Consider the following 11,216-nt stretch of genomic DNA (forward strand, 5'->3'; position numbering starts at 1 on the left):
CCGGGTTTTCCCATGCGGGGTGTATTCTCCGAATGTGTTTTCCTTTTGCAAACGCATCTGGAAATGTGGCTGCAGCAAGGGGGTTCCTCGGTACAACCGCAGCCTTACAATAGAACGGGGATATTGTTGTCGCTGGAGAAAGGGCAGCGGGGTAAGGAAGGAGGAGCGGTGCCGTTCCCGAGGGAGAGCTAGAATTTTTCACATTGGGAAACCTCCGTTCTTCTCCGTAGTCATCGCCTGTTGATTTCTTTCTGGACCATTTGACAGAAACCTACTGCCTTTTACTTGGACTTGGGATCCAGGAAAGTGACAGCCTTTTCTCCCCTGGGGCGGGGGGGGGGGGCGGTTCTGAAGCTGTGCTAGTCCTGACAGTTGGACCAGATACAATCTAATAGCTTCCTAGGGGACTTGGTTTCAAGTCCAGTATTTGGGGGACTTTACCAGTAGGGTTCTTAAATCTGTGGATGTCTGGATATGGGACCTGTCAAACTGTCAAGTGACTCCCCGCCCCCCCTCGTCTCCCATTTAATTGAGTGCATTCTCAGAGTCTTAGGAGCCCATGTTAAAGCTGACTTAATGCCTTTCTCGTTTTATGGTGAAAGGTGAAGCATGGCTTGCAAGTGATGGCACCCCAAATGCTGGCCATCCTATTGGATTCCCACCAAATTCCAATCGAGCAGCAGATTCCTCCGTTTGGGTTCGTTACGCAGAGTTGGGACACTATTCCCAAGTCAGTGTAATTTATCAGCATGGGTATCAGTGCACTTTAAAGCCTGGGGTTCTCAAGGCTTATGTAACCGCTCTGTTAATTTATAATCTTGTTACATTGCTTTCCAGATTTATAAAATCATTCCCTTCAGGAAATCTGTCTTCAACGTCTGCTTAAATATTTCTCTTGGAATTGGGTTCCCGAAGAGGAATGTACTGTACAACTGGTGTTTAAAGCATACTAATTAGACAAGTTCCTTTAAAAAAAAAGAAAAAAAAAGCATCGACTCTTTTATCCCACTGTTTAATTTCCCCGAGAAAAACAGACGACATTCCCATTTCACAGAACTAGGAATGAGAGAAGGTACATGATATTCCCAAGGTCATGTGTGGAAGCGGTGTAGTAACTGAAAATCCAGGCCACAGGGTTAACTTTTCCTAATGCTCCATCTTCCAGGCTTTCTGGGCAGAAACTGGGAGTGCCACCTTTCCCTTTTGCAAACCTATAGTTGTTTCTTTTTTAAGTTTTATGCACAAAAAAATTACTCCCACCCTATTAAATTTTTTTTTTTTTTACTATTCTGAATACGATTTCTTGCAGTGAGATCCATTCATATACAACATACGAGGACTCAGAAGTTATACTGATTTTCATTTTTCCAGAACTGCAATATGGATGGGCCTTTTATGGTTCAAATATAATCCCATCATCCTAAAACGGAGGCTTTTAAATGTCCTTATTAAAATGGAAGGACGTTCACATTTTTACTCGGCGCAGGAAATACTATTTGTCTGAAGTTTACTGCGGGTGTTTCATATGAAAGTGAAACTGAATAGAAAATAAGAGGTGTTTGTTTATTTCTGTCGATACCCAGCAGCCATGGGTCTACGCTTTGGTATAAATAAGGCATGATTTCTTCGCTGTAGCAGCTTGTCTGAGCCTACACTGCTTAGGAAGAAAAGGGTACAAGTGAACTTTCCACACGGTCAGAATTATAGAAATTAAAAACATAGGTAAGGAACTCCTAAAGACTTGATTTAACTCTACGCCAGCTCTGTTTGGCTTAGCAACCGAAAGTCAGAGTTTTAGCCAACATGCTTTTCTAGGGCAACTATTATTGAGAATTTAGGTACTTCCCAGCCTGCACATATGTGCAGGTCAAGTCTTAGAGCAATTTAGGTGGATATGTTTACTGGATTCTAGCAGTTTTGAATGTAAACTTAACCTATGATCATTTATTCATGGAGCCCTTGTGTGTGTCTATTTCTGGGGCACCAGGTTAGAGGGTAGCAATAGCTCACAGGCTGTCGGGGACACCACGGTGAACAGTAGGGTCTGGTGAATGCCTGGGTGAGGCTTAGGCAAATCCCTCACAAGCACAGAGATGGGGGACAAGGAATCTGACCTGGGGAGGCTTCACAGAGGGGGTGATGGCTGAGGTGCTCTTCGAGGACAGGTAGAGATCTCAGGTGGAGGAAAGGGGAAAGGGCCCTCTGAGTTCAGGGAGGCTGAGGAGTCCAGGCCAAGTGGTGGAGGGAGGACTTGGATCCAAGTGGGTGAAAGGGAGTTGAGGTAGAGACAGTGCAGCTGTTCTTTTTTTTTTAAGAATATGAAAAGGAAGGGGGAGGAGTAGGGCAATAGCTTTGGGGACGGAGGGGCACGTGCCCTGCTATTTTGCTATAGTTTGGGAGGAGCTGTGTGAAATGCCTGGGACTCAGTGGACACCGAGTGAACGCTGGAGGTGTGCTGTCTGCACCAGTGACCTGAAGCTACGTTATCCACCCTGTGGGCTCCCTCCCCATCAGTTTTCTGTACGTGTGTTTGGGGTAGAGGCCTTCGATGCCATGGGAAACCATCTTCTGCTGGTGGTACGGGAGGAGTGCACCGAAAGAGGATGTCTGCCATATTGTTCCTGAACGTGTGTTTCTCTGCTGTCACTTCCAGAGCCTCCTGAGATTCTGCTTTGGCACCTCCAGCATTTGGCCTCCGCTCAGGTAGGCTCTTCCACGACAAGTCAGGCCTCATTCCCTCTCCTTCCTGTGTCCTGGCCCCCAAACTGCCGCTCCGAAGCTCCTCAGTAGCTATTTCAAAGTCAGAGGCCATTGTCTGCCCATGTGCTGTGATGGCTTAAGTTCTGGAGTGTCTCCAGCCTCAGGCAAAATTGGGTCTGTTTGTCTCTCTAAAGGCGGACTCCTGCAGCCACCCACTGGCCGGAAAGGTGACGCAGGTTATGAAATCCCTGCTCCAGAGTGCAGGCTACAGGATGTGCGCTGGTCCAGTCCTAGCCTCAGTGGGCCTCCGTTCATAGCATTATCGTCCTCAAACCCAAAAGAGGGTCATTTCCTTGAAGGCAGAGAACTTTGATTCCTACGTCCCCAGACCAGAGTCATGCCTTGGGCATAGCCAGTGTTCCCCGGGAAGAATGCCCACGAAGAAGCTTGAAAAAAAATCTAAACTTCTGTATGAGGGTTTTTGTCAGCCTGGTAATAGAAACCATCCCGTTTTAATGCAGCTGGGTTGGATCTAAATTGTTTCACAGTCATAGAACTTGAGGGCTAGAAGCCCGTCTTCTACTCGGTACTAACATGTAGTAGACGCTCGGGAAATGATGTCTTCCTTCCCGTGTTCCCGGTTGAGTGAATGGCCCCCCTGCTACCACTCTCCACCCGACTCATCCTCGATCCCCTCTGATCTTTCCCTGAGCGCTGAGTTCTTAGACTCTGCTTCCAAAATGAGTCTCCTCCGTCACCTCCTCCCCCTCGCTGCCCAGATGCTGGCGGCCCTCAGCGTTAAGTCTTCATTTACCTAGAGACATTTTCAGTGTCTCCTTCCCTGTCTCCCAGCTCTAGGCTGATCTCCACTTTGCTGCCAGAGTGGTTTGTTGAGCTGTCATCTCTGACTGCTGTGCCCAGCTCAGGACTCCTCTTTGGCTTCTCAGTGCCAGCTTTCGTTTGTTCACTTCATAAAATGTGATCTGTGGATTTTGGGTCGATGATCTACTCAGCAGGCTCTGGGATCCAGAACTGAATAAAACAGGCATGGGCCTTACCGGGACTGAGCCTACCATTTATTCTAGTGGGGAACACAGATTATTTATCGCATAATCACACAGTTACATAACCACGGCTGTGATAAGGGCTGTGATGAAAAAGGACGTGGTGCTGCGAGAGCACCGGAGTGTGGGAGAGAGTGGTGGTCAGGAAGGTGACCTTTAGGCACAGGCAGAGCTAGCCAGCCCTGAGGAATATCAACTGACTTGCCAGGCCGGTGGGTATCCGCCCCGTGCCTCCCTGTCTGACCTCGTCTCCTGTGCCCTGCATGTGTGTTTGTCCCAGAAACACCAGCTCTCTCAGGTCTCTGCTGGAAGGCCTCTTTCCCACCAAAACCATGTTTAGCTCTTAGTTCAAACTCAGAAAAAGCAATTTCTCTGAGCTCCTTCCTGTGAACTCCAGATTGGAAACACCTTGGGACCCTCCTCGCTGTCCAGCGGAGGTGTGTGGGGGCAGTTGGTTGGGCCTGTTAAGAGTGAGGATACTGATATCAAAACAAGATGGGGAGCTGAGTGTGCAGCCCCTCCGTACTGGGCCCTCCTGGGAGGAAGGCCAGTTCTGGAAAGGTGTGCAAAGATGTGTGATTTTGATCACACTCACACCTTGCTCATATGTATTATTCCACGTAGCTTTTAGTCACTGTCCAGGGTGGCCAGTATCTCTGTTTTATAAAGAGGTGCCTGTTTGAGATGTTGGGTCATGTGTGGGGCTGCAGATCCTGTGGTACTGGTCCCACTGTGCTGTGATGTTGCCCCTTATATTTGCTGAATAAATGAATTTTGATCATTTTTAAAGTGTACCTTTATGGTGGATTTAAGAGAAAAGTTGACCATGTGGTATTTTGAAATGCCGAATCTTAGGTGCTGTCCCAGCTCCTCTCCGATGTCCCGCCCCCCTCTGTGTACACACACCTCTCAGGCCATCATATTGTCTTCATATTGCATAGCGAGGGGAACATGTTTGAATAATAGATCTAACTGAGCTTAATTAATATTCAGCCAGGTTGGTCCTTCCATACTAGAGATTATATTTTACATAACCTAAGTTTTACTGTATAATTTATCTAGGTAAAGTTCATTTTATTTATTATTTTTTTCAATTACAGTGGACATACAATATTGTATTAGTTTCAGCTCTCCAACATAGTGATCAGACGTTGTTACAAAGTGATCACCCCAGTAAGTCTGGTATCTACCTGACACCATACATAGTTATTACAGTATCATTGGCTATATTCCCCATGCTGGACTTCACACCCCTGTGAATAAAGTTCACTTTAGAGTTAGAACAATGTATTAAATAATTTGTGGGCAAATTATGTAGCAGAGCGTAATGTTTTCGTGGCTCTCTTTTTGAAATTGTTTAAACATTGTGTAGCCTTTTTTATTCATTTGTTTTTTACTTGGACCAAAGCAGAGTGGTTGAACTTTAAAGTAAAGTTTGACTTTCTGTTTTACCTCATTTTCTACAGGTCAGACAGTTCTCTCCTTACTGGCATAAAGCCTTATGAGTAAGTACGGCTGGAGAAGTGTGGAGTGAGAATATTCAGGCTGCTGTTTTAGGGCTTGATTCTCTCCTTTGCCCTCCTATTTTGTTAGTATTTGCTAATCTTGCAAAGGAAAATCCTTTTTTAGAAACAAATGGAGGAAATGTAATTTGCAAAGTCCATTAAAGTGGCAGTTTTGGAAAGGATGAAGTTTTTAAGTAGAAAACAGAACCTCCCCAAGTTTCCCATTCATTTTGAGCAGGTGAGATTTCATGATCATTGCCTAAATGGTGAGCCATTAGGTATTTTTCAGGATCATCCTTCTTAGCCCGGATGAACTTACCTCCCTTGTACCTCAAGTCATAACCTCTCCCCAACTGGTGTTCTTTGCAGAGTCAGCGAGTGGTCTGCTAGCCGCCTGTTTCCCCCACTTTTAGGAAAGGTATCTATGACTTCCGTGGGAGGGCAAGCCGTGGTCTGTGGGCTGCCCCTGTCCACGGGTCCTGCCTTTTGTATCCTCTGCAGTTCCTTTGACATAGCTCCCCTCGGCTAACTTGTATAAATATTTATTTATTTTTATACCTAGATAACTTCTTTGTAAGAGTCTAAAGGACTGTGTTGTGTCCTACAGAATTAGGGCTCAAATATTTTTTTCTGATGAAAATAGACTCAGTGTACCTGTTGCTTCCTCAGCCTGCAGGAATTGCATACCTTATTCCTTCCTCAAGAGAAGCAAGCTATTTCATTGAATGTCTTGTTTATTAAATGACAGAAATAGGGTTTAGACAATGTATTTTCAGGGAAATTGGTTTATCTCACAGATTTAAATGGAAAAGTAAATTGTGTACAGAAAGTAAAAAATTTAATAACCTCCACCTTTCCTAGGTTATAAAAGCAGTACACATTCACTGCCAAAAACTTAAAACGCATACTAGTAAAGAGAAAAAAAATATATAATCTTATCAATTTAGTAATTTGGTATTTTTAACATAAAAGCATGTACAAATTGTATGCTTTTTCAAAAAAATTGGGATCCGTTGCCATGAAATTTGGCATGTGAGGTTTTTTCCTTACTATTTTATTGTGAGGATTTCTGCACGAGATTAAATAGCCTCAAAAAATGGCAGCATCGTGTTAATGTTAGGTGTACTGTAATTTAACATTTTCTTATTGTAGACCTTTAGGTTATTTGTGATTATTTTGTAAATATAACTGAACATTGTTGAATGTAAATATTTGTCCTTGTCTTTATTTCATTAAGACATAAATCTCAAAGTAAGATTTTAAAATTAAGTGTATGCATCATTTTAAGGTTCCTCATACATGTATTGCCAAATTGCTTTTCAGAAAGGTAATTTGCAGTCCCACAGTGTGAGGGAGTCCGCAAATGATTCTGTCTTTCAGTCAGTCAGTGAAATGTTCGGTGTTTATGGATTGGTTTATTTTTTTCTGTTTCAACCATCTTTTTTGACCATATGTGTGTGTTTTTTAAGATAGTTTATTGATTTTTAGAGATAGAGAAAGGGAAAGGGCGGGGGGCATCAATGGGAACATGCACTATCAATTGGCTGCTTCCTGTATGCCCCCTACTGGGGATAGAGCCCACAACCCAGGCAGGTGCCCTTGACTGGGAATCAAACAGGCAACCTATTTGTTCATGGGACAACTTCTAGCCAACTGAGCCACACCAGCCGTGACTGACCATCTATAATAATAAAAGGGTAATATGCAAATCGACCAAACAGCAGAACATCAGTCCAGATGACCTTCTGACGACCTTCTGGACGAAGCCGGGCTGCGAGGGCCGAGCCCCTTGCACGAATTTTGTGCGTTGGGCCTCTAGTATCGTAATAACCATCTTTGTCACAGTATCAGTGGGGTGGGCGGGGGTCTTGGATCGGGGGGAATGGGTAGGCAGTTAAAATGGGTTCTGACAGTGTTAATAAAAGCTTTGGAAGAGAGTTTTAATTAAGTTTTTAAAGTCTCCATAACTTCCAACTTATTTTCCTGGCAGAGAAGTAGCTGTGGGTTGACTTTATTTATTTTGGAGTAATTTCTACACACCAGCTTTTGCTTAAGTCATTATTTATTATGTGAGCGCTTTCTACCTGGGCTGTCACCATAATTTTTAAAGTCTCACTTACCCTTTGGTGTAGACATAGTGACATGCTAAGCATTTTTCATCAATTAACGAGAGGCACTACCTTTTAGGAATTTGAACTTGTTACCTGTGCTACTGGCCCAGGTTTTATGGTGTGGTTGTTAATCCCTTTATCTCTACAAACACCCAGTACTACTCTCCATCAGTTAATAGATGTCTGGTTCCTGAATACATTGATTCCTTGACCTGAAGCTATCTTGGACTATAGCTTGTTTTACTTAGAGGAAACAAAGATGACTTAACTCAGTACTTCAAGGGATCGATCCACATTGGCAACCCCATCACTGCCTTGTAGGACTGGGGCCAGGCTTTTCAGCCTGGTGTTCCTGGTCACCTCAGTGACCCCTGAGTCCATTAAAATTGACTACTTAGAAGAAAACTTTCAGAACATACCTTAGCAGGCAGTTACTTTCCATTGGGAAATACTTTCTTAGACATTTGGAAGTGTTGCCTGGTAGGACATTTCTCATAGTAAATAATTGACTTTAACATTTTAATTTGTAGTTCCCATCTTAATGCTATCCAGTGACTGCAGACTGACACTACCTGATCACCATATAGTAATGATTGTCCAATGCAGTGGAAACCTCTGGATTCTTCCATAACCTTGGAGCTGCTGCTTCATCTTTGATTTCTAGCTTATACTGACAACTGCCAGGGGGAGGAGTGCTATTCCAGAAATGTGGGCTATTGTGTTTTTGGTTTAAAAAAAAATTATATATATTCTTGGTCAGAATCGAACCTGGGACCTTTCAGTCCACAGGCCAACTCTCTATCCACTGAGCCAAACCGGCTAGGGAATGTGGGCTATTGTTTACTTGGGATGACGAGATCATCAGGGTTGTGTTTCTTTTGCTGGAGGTTGTTGATGTTTCCTAGGATTTCATCTTCTGTCTTCCTTTCGGCCTGTGCCATTTCTGTTCGAGCCATCTTTGAAAGTTGGGCGGCAAGGTCAGGGGGCTAATACTGAGAGAATGCTAGTTCCTCCACTCAAGTTGGCTCTTCTATAAACATACAGTTTTGTCTGATATTTCCCCTGAGTAAGAATTACAGTTTTCAGTTTTTATATTTGAGGAAGATATCAGATAATTTCCATGTGTAAGAAGCTTAAGTCCAATTTTAGTGTGGCTTTTCAAAAACTCTTGTAGTTGTTTGTATTAGAGGGCACATTTTTTGTAGTTGTTAATCCTCAGTGGAGGATATTTTTTCATTGATGTTTAGAGAGAGTAGAAGGGAGGGTCAGAGACAGAGAAACATCGATGTGAGAGAGAGACATTGATTGATTGCTTCCTGTATGCACCCTGACCTGGGCTGGGGATCAAGCCTGCAACCAAGGTACATGCCCTTGACCAGAATCGAACTTGTGACCTTCAGTCTGCCGGCTCACGCTCTAACCACTAAGGCAAATCGGCTAGGTTGAGGGCACATATTTTTTTAAAAAGCATGTCATTTGGGAGGTTTTTGTACGTTTGAATATTGGCAGTCTGATTTTGTGGGGAAATTTGTACTATCCCAAACAAAACAGAGAGAGGTTATAAAAGTGGCCTAGTTTTTGCACATGGCCTTTTTGTTCAACTCCTCTCCTGTCTCGTGCCATGGCTTGGTTCCGAGTTACCCAGGCGGAGCTACCTCGGTTCACTGGGCCTCACCTCTCCTGGGGAAGGAGTGAGTAGTAGACATTGTTTGATATACAGACCACGCTGCAGTGGTGGTGATGTCAGTGACAAGCTAAAAGAGAATTTTGACAAGGATAACAGGGTGACTTCCAAAATGACAGGAGGTTTAACCGAGGCTGGTTCTACAACTGTTTTCAGCAGCTTGCAAAATGTGTATGGGGCCACCCACACTTCCTTCCTCTTCTCCAGCCACGCCCGCCCGCGCACAGCTTGCTTCTCTCCTCGGTGGGCGAACATCAGCATATTCTTGCAACACACACTAGTACTTCCGTAGATACTGTGAACACTCTCGATTACTTGGCCTGTCTCCTTTAGGTGCAGCCTGATTTCATGCATGTGTGAGCATTTGCCAAATTAGAAGACTGCTTTAGAACGGCCCAACTTAGTGGTTTTCTTACTTTAAAAGATGCCATCTTAGCTATGTAACATTATAAATATTGATTTAGAATAACTGGGTGCATGGGAAAAATGTTCATCATATAGAAGAAAATCCAACTCTTTGTATACGGCATCTTAGTGTTGTAAGGAAGCATAGGTTTAAAGGATATGTACTCAAACCCAAAGGGAGGTCATTCTAAGTGAGGTTATGGGTGTAGTTTCTACCACTGTTGTGCTTTTCTGCATTTTCCAAATTGTCTAAAATGAACTTGTATTATTTTGTGAGGAGAAATACTTAAAAATGGATACAGCTCCCCCTCTGGGTCCCTGCTCACGCTCGAGGGTATTCCATTTTTTATTTAAAAAACTAGAGGCCCGTTGCACGAAGATTCACACAATAGGCCTTCCTTCCCCTGGCTGCCAGCACTGGGACCCAGGCCTTTGGTCCGGCCACAGCAGCAAGGCTTGGCTTCTCCGCTCCGGCCACAGCGAGACTTGGCTTCTCTGCTCTGGCTGCAGTCATCAATTGTCCTCAGTCTTCAGTCTTCACTCCATGCCTACATATGCAAAATAACCGCCATCTTTGTTGGGTTAATTTGTATACTCATCCTGATTGGCTGGTGGACGTAGCGGAGTGACACCAATTTGTATGTTTCTCTTTTACTAGTGTAGATTTTGTCTGAACTTATATTAGACATAGAAAATAATTTGGAAGGCTGTTTACCAAAACATTAACAGATCATATGCTGAGATATTTCTTCCATACATGCAACAGAATTACTAAAAGGAAAATGATAGGGCAGGAGAAAATGCAGGCAACAGCTTATAAAGGTGTGAACAGTATGGTCACACCTTTGTAAAACAAAAAAAGAAGGTACGTATGAATCTTTGCAGAAAGACCTCCAAGATATTAATAGTGCTGGTCTTCAGTGGTAGGACCGTGGGTACCTCTTTATTTCCTGATTTCTAGTCTATATTTTTTGAGATTTTTCTGTAAGAATGTTTTACTTTGATGGGAAAAAATGTAAAGAAATAGTCCTTTTTTGAAGGATAGATTTGATAGAAAGTCATCTTAGTATCAATTTAAAAGCAAGTACTTAGATTCTGTGTGATGTTTTATTGAAAAATCATCAGACTTTGATGCTCAACTAGAGACATTATTTCCTTTATCAATCTTACAGCACCCATTTTCAATTTCATACATGTTAGGAAAATGAACAGCAGGATTTTTATGAAAGCCACAGAGATAATAGCTCAGTAAATTCATTCTCTTGAAGTAGAGGGGTGCGCCAGGCCAGCTCAGCCAAGGGTTCGGTGAGCCTGAAGGGGAGTGGGGCGGGCGTGGCGGCAAAGGATGTAGAAAAGACAGACAAAGAGAATAAGCTGGGTCTAGGTGGATCTCCTGTGCCTGGCTAAGGCCACAGAGAAGACCCAGACAGCAAGCTGAGCCTTTATTTTATAGTCAGAGGTAAACAAGGTAGTGGTCGCCATAGTTACAGTGTTCTTGTGAGTTTCAAGCCTAATTATTCCAAGAGGGCTGTGCCCTCTAAGCTGGGATGCCGGAAGCCAGTCCATCCTTGCTGCTTGATGCAGTCGCTGCAGGGAAGAAACATCTGCACAGCATATGTTTCAAGGGACCTGGCGTATATGGCATACTGTTCTTGATATGTTTGCTCCCCTTCTTAGCACTATGTGTCTTAACCAGAGTCACCTCTCAAGAAAAGTTGTTTCCCCAGGTGGGAATTTTCCCCTGGAG

General features: G+C 43.6%; 1 protein-coding gene across 1 annotated transcript in view; it reads left to right on the forward strand.

Moving 5' to 3' along the window:
* The first annotated feature begins 2,372 nt into the window (after positions 1-2,372).
* The window catches only part of SNRK (SNF related kinase), a 37,213-nt gene continuing 28,369 nt past the window's right edge, over positions 2,373-11,216 (forward strand). Inside the window, exon 1 of the mRNA XM_006765102.2 lies at positions 2,373-2,703. The gene's annotated coding sequence lies outside the window, so the exon portion shown is untranslated. The remainder of the gene's footprint in view (positions 2,704-11,216) is intronic.

The sequence above is a fragment of the Myotis davidii genome, unplaced genomic scaffold (assembly GCF_000327345.1).
Source record: "Myotis davidii unplaced genomic scaffold, ASM32734v1 scaffold81, whole genome shotgun sequence".
NCBI classification, from domain to species: Eukaryota; Metazoa; Chordata; class Mammalia; order Chiroptera; family Vespertilionidae; genus Myotis; species Myotis davidii.